The following is a 6,000-nucleotide window of genomic DNA, read 5'->3' as shown; positions in this document are numbered from 1 at the left end:
CTAGTGCTTTCAGAGGCAAGTGGCCAGCTTGGTGCTTTGAGTTTCGCAAGCAGCGCCTTTTTACTCCTTTCGTAATGAGGACAAACTAAATATCTTTACACATTTTGCGTTCAAGCTTTCACGAAATGGTTCCTGTCTGGAAGTGTCATTTGCGAAAAAAAGTCGCAGAAAAGCAATCACCGATAGTCTGCAGCTGCCGGATGAATAGTCATTGATATCCATTAATCCAACGCAACCCTTTGTCCCAGCGATGCATTTTATTAGAATCATTCAAGCTCCGCACAATGGAGGTATTACAAGATACGTCGTTTGCTTTCCTTTCTTGGACTGGCCCTCCTGCATGGTTGAAAATTGAACAGAAAAGCACGTTTAGCATTTAATTAATCTTGGCCGCTGACAGACATTCGAGCTTCGTTTAATGAAGAACCGCCCGAATGCCGTCGGGTAAATATGGGCCAAATGAGAGCATGTAAAAATGCCGTTCATTTATTGTGTTCTGCTCGCATTTGTTTTTCACGTTCTTGCAGCGCTAAGTTGAGGCTATTCTATGCACAAAGTCTTTTTCTTTTACTGCGTGAAAAAGTACAAAGGAGACATACCTTTATATGAACACTACAATCATTTACAGTTGTACAATGCATGTACATGAAGCGCGTACCATTGCATGAACATGCATGAAACATATTGTCGGGTGCTGTTGTTCTACTCTTTGCCAGTGACTATTACATATTATGAACACGTATTATTATTATTAAGCAACATTATTGCGTATTACGAATACGAAACCGATAAACAGCGAAGTCAATGAAGAATACAGGAGATTGACTTTGTTCAGTTGAAATGTAGAAATAAGCTAAAACTGACTTTGAAAAAAGTTCCACTGACGTTCCACTACGTGTACGCGGGTGACGCGGAAGCGCACGGATGCTGTAGTGCACACGAAGCTATCGGCCCTAGGTGCGCCTAGACTGTCCCCACCGGACATCGCTTTCAGGATAGCTTGCGCGGCAGCGCCATATGCAGCAGCCATATGTCGTATTTGATGTAAATGCAGGCATTTTCCGAAGCCTACACTTCGTCCACTCCTTATTGTGGCGTATCACTGTGTGAGCACGTGCAGTCATGTTAAGAGAGAGAGAGCGCGCGAGAGAGAGAAAAATAGAAGAGAGGTAAGGCAGGGAGGTTAGTCATTTTAAGAGGTCGGCACTATAGTGCCGACCTTGCGAAAGCTCTGGAAGAAAAGCTTTCGTGCGCGTGGAGAAGAGTTGACTGCGCCCAACGTGTCATAAAATCACTCCAACTTTCTGCATGAGACTGGTTTAGACGAATACCTCTAGAACCTGTGAGACGTACGGACAGTGCCAAATGGGTTTGCGCGATAACTTTTTGTGTGTACAAGATTACTCTTGCGTGTATTGCGTCTACAGTGCGCATCCGCACATTGGACAACGTGTATATAGTAGCTCATTGTACGAAAAGTTAATCACCCGCCACCTACCTTTCCCTGTGTATCCCACTTCCCATCTCCCAAGTAAGGAGTAGCAAGCTAGAGATACACTCTCCAGGCCGACCTCCCCTCCTTCCTCTTCATTAAAATCTTCTCCTCCTCCTCGTCAGCAGAGACTTCCTTGTAAAGCTCTACAGGTACGCTCTGAGAGCGGACCTTGTACAATCAGAGTACATGTTTATGTAGTGATATGTAGTGGTGTTTTGTGAATGTATACCCGCACTGAACGCCACTACATGAACACGCAGTGATTTTCCGTGTTTTGACTTCTCCACAAATGTGTCCTGTAGCAATACATTCGAAGTCTGCGCGCATCCTTTGTGTCTGTCCTCGCTGTCGATTTAGGGACGATCTCTGGCTACTCTGCTAGATAATATTGATTACCGAAAAAATTGAAAATGACCACTCTGAAACCCCGACTTTGTCAGTCGGTGCCCTGGAATGTAGGCATCACCTCCCGCAGGTATCACGGTGATCAAATATGGGGATCCAATTCTGACCAACGCTTGCTCAACGAAATAGGCGTTGCTGCATCTAAAGGAAAAAATTACTCAAGGAACCAAAGTCAGATTTTAAACATTAGTGTGGTTTCAAGATCAACAAAAAATGTTGGATTCCGTCAATCACGAGCTGTTGCTGCTTGAAGCTGCAACAAATACTGAATAAGTATTCCACTAGAACTACGGCTAAATTACTTACGACACTATTTTCGATCATGCAGCAGCCGAATCAGCAGCAGCCTATTTTTGTGTTTACTGCTGCTCAGCCTTAACACGATTTCCGTCATCAAGAGTACTGCACTGTATTAGTAAGACGAAGCATAAACGAGTGCTTCTGCTTCCCGAGAGATGCCATTTGCACTGCTGCAGCAACCAAACGTCAGGAGCCGCATTGGGCAGATTGGATTTCCGAGAACCAAGGCCGCTAACGAGATTTGGCCCTTGCATGTGTAGCCGTTCGACTGGAAAGCACACAGCGTGTCGCACAGCTAATGCGACACACTAGCTACATCCTTTTATTGCTCTGGGAGTTTGGGGGAAAACGACAAGAAATGCTACCATCGCTTCGAGTCGATAACCGTCGCTGTCTCTCCTTGGAGAAAAAGTGTCCATTTCGGGCGTCACCTGGCCAGGCGAGTTACGGAGCTCCCGTCGAAGTACTTGGGAACGGATAACTAGTCTTGCTAGGAAACCACCGCTGAATTTCGTGCAGTTTGTTGCATTCAAAGGAAAAAGTTAAAATCTACCCGCTGTTGAAAAGCAGAACTCGTATTTATGCCAATTATTTTCTATAAAAAACTTTTGAAATGTTCCTTATTTGAATACGTTATACCTCAGCAACAAAAAAAGGTCAATATATTGTAAACTGTACCTATCGACAAATCTAAAGCGGTCCAACTTTACACATTATAGATCACTCTGTATTACACAACTCATTTGTGAGTACCACTTGTGCAAAATCTTTGTAAACGCTAGCATTTCACATAAGCTACAAAATAATTTAACAAATGTCTCAGCTGCAGATGCTCTGACAGATGCAGCTAACATAACTTTGGTAAGTATTTTTTTTTTTTTTGAAATCAGGTACAAATTCCTAAATCATGTGAACCATATTTTAAAGCAAAGCTTTTTTTTTGTCACTGTGCCCCTCAAGGCGGAATATGACTCTCGGAGTCTGGCTGGTGCTGTCTTTTACAGCAGGCAACAACATGGGTCACTGAGTATGTGTCACATGGTGTGTTCCTGAATTGACAACATGGGTCACTGAGTAAGTACAACAGGATACGTACAGTTGGGTACCTGTACATTCTTGGTCAATCCTCTATAACGTGTGTGGGCCATTGACTATGTGTCTGGATAGACAAGCAGAATAAAATGCAAGGGAAAGTGTTGGCAACTGACGATGGAAGGGGTCAGCTCGGGAGAAGCGAAGAAGTAGTCCGCATCAAAATATGCAGAAGATCCAACAATTTGGAATCTAACTAGAGCGAAGCTTTTGTTTGAGAGCATAAAGAGCCGAAACACGAGTTTGTGTTTATTGAATGCCCACGCAAAGTGACACGAAAGGCTTTATTCAGACATTATAGAGAGGCTTATGCAATGCCACAGCCGCAGCCGCGGATGTGCGAAAGCGAGCTTTCTGAGTGTTTTTTTTCTTTCTCCAGCAAGGCTGGCGCCACCGCTGCCGCAACTCTCCTACGGAAAGGTAGGAGAGTTGCACGTCCATTTTATCACGCCGCTAGCGCCTCTATTGGCAGAACGTCGTCACGTGGTAGTCAAGCAATCACGCAATGCGGAGAGGCAGATGCTCGGGCCAATTTTTGTATTTCCCGCCGCCGCCGCTGCAGCGAACTGGATTGACACAAGTTATCGCCAGTCAAATTCAAAGCGAATGTGGCTGATCTTGGCTTTCCCTGTTCGCGTGCGGGCTAGCTGCAGAGCAACAACGCAACGTGCGCAGCGCATCTCACAGTTGGTTCATCGCAGTGTCATTGCAGTTCTATCGGAATGATATAATGACCGGCTGCTCTGCTCCCAACTGCACGAATTGCTCTGAAAGCGGAAAAGCTTGTTATTCGATCCCATGTGGGAGATCGGTTATTGTGCGCCGACATCAGTGGTTGCTTCGCATGCAACGCAAGAAAGCTGCGCCAAGAGGGTCAAGAATATGCGAGATAAATTTTTCCTTTCAAGAGCCTGCGAGAATGCTTCACCATATTTTTTTCAGAGGTACGGTTGATGTTTGTATTATGTAATCAACGCGTAGAACTGCGGATATCGTTACGTGGTTTACGATATACATTATTTGTCAAAGCGTTCGTTGTGAACGTACATGTATGTTGCCAAAATGAGATATGTTACAGATTCGCGTTGTTTTGTTTTGACAAAAATATTGCGTGCCACGATGCAGAACCTGGTGAGTGTTGCTCATAGAGTGGTGGGGTGAAGTCCTAGGCCAGCCGGCTCACGTATGCCGTGTCGCCCTCCCCCCCACCCCTTTTTTTTAAGCAGCACTGCTGCATACGCTTGCTTTTGTTTGCGTTTGAGTAGCACCTGGGCGCACGAGCCGCTTACCTCAAAGCGTGCAATGATATGGAAGGATGCAAATTATATGTAAAAGTACAATGCTGTCCCTTTGAACTATTCCTAAGTCTTTAGTATACTTGAGTTGCTCAGTGAATTTTTCTGCTCTAAAGTGTGGTAACCCGAGGTAGCATAGTTCTATGGTGGGGCACCTGTTAAGGGGCGACTCCTGTTAAGGGGCGTCTGATAACGAGCCCTCAGTGCCACAGTTGTATAGCATTGTTTTCACGAAAGTCTTGGCGCTGTACCACGGTGGCTCGCAGGGTGCCGTATTAATATCACGAAAATAGAAAATTGAGGTCTATTTAGAGTGCTGCTTGGTTGAATACGTTACGCAAGCCGAAAACGATAGAGTTGGTAAATGAACACTGGAAGAAAGAAAGATTTGTAGTACTAAACTTACTATATAGTGGTGCCAGTCATTTACATATTGTGCCACGTATGATGTGTCGTCGCTCCCCGTGATAGTTTGCTTGCATGCAGGATCACTTCACATCTGATCAGTTTCTCGACGAAGGACGGAATAGCAAAAAAAAAAAAACGATTCAAGGCAAATGCTGTCCCTAACATATGTTCTCCTACGTACACAGCAGAGAATGGTAATGCTTTCCTTGCTAAAAAGGGGCTGCCATACCTTGAGTGAATATTCACTAATAAGTTTCAATTGCCGTGCCTGTAGACTCACTCTTACAAGTCACATGTGGAGAAGCACCTCATGGCGTCACCACATCAAGATGAGGTGAGACTACAGACCCAAACCAGACATTCGGAGCAACAGCAACTAGTTGTCTATGGATAAACTTGTTCTCTATATTTTCCTGGTGTATGCTTCTTTATTGTACATATTGCTCAGCAATAGAAATGGTGCAAGAGACCCCTGGCATCTTAAAGACTGCTTCAGAGCCTTTAGGTTGGATAATGTTCTCGGTCGACACCTAGCAGGCCAGGTGCAGATCTTATTATTTTCTGAAGCCTGCGCTCCACTCCTCATGAGTGAACACAAATGTTTGCTAGTGTTAAATTGCGTACCAAATAATAAATGCACCTGGCATTGCGAGTACCACTGACTAGCTTTTCCTGATAAAGATGTTCCACAGAGTTTCCCGCGTTACCACTTCACGATTAGGCACTCTGACCGGTAAGCTTGCCATTGCATTAAAAAAAATCGGTGGTGGTATAAAAGGTGGTTGTCCGTCTCTTTAAGTATACATTTTGCAATTGTGGACGCAACATTCCATTAGTACCCAAGAATGCATCTCTAGTGACGATTTTCTAAATGGCTAAAATTCACTATTTGCTGCCTGAAATTCCAGTCTCTGCTACTCGTAACAGTTTTGTTAAATTGTCTAATTTTGTCTATGATTTGTTGGCTACGTAATGCCTGCCTTGAAGGGTAATCTGGCCCAAAAT

At 44.4% G+C, this 6,000-nt stretch overlaps 1 long non-coding RNA gene across 1 annotated transcript in view; it reads right to left on the bottom strand.

The window, feature by feature from the left end:
- Positions 1-243: 243 nt before the first annotated feature.
- Positions 244-6,000, bottom strand: part of LOC129386937 (uncharacterized) — a 428,157-nt gene continuing 422,400 nt past the window's right edge. Inside the window, exon 6 of the long non-coding RNA XR_008614266.1 lies at positions 244-336. This is a non-coding gene — a long non-coding RNA (uncharacterized lncRNA). The remainder of the gene's footprint in view (positions 337-6,000) is intronic.

The sequence above is a fragment of the Dermacentor andersoni genome, chromosome 11 (genome assembly GCF_023375885.2).
Source record: "Dermacentor andersoni chromosome 11, qqDerAnde1_hic_scaffold, whole genome shotgun sequence".
NCBI lineage: Eukaryota > Metazoa > Arthropoda > Arachnida > Ixodida > Ixodidae > Dermacentor > Dermacentor andersoni.
The sequence above is the reverse complement of the archived record's forward strand: the minus strand, read 5'-3'. Positions and strand labels throughout refer to the sequence as shown.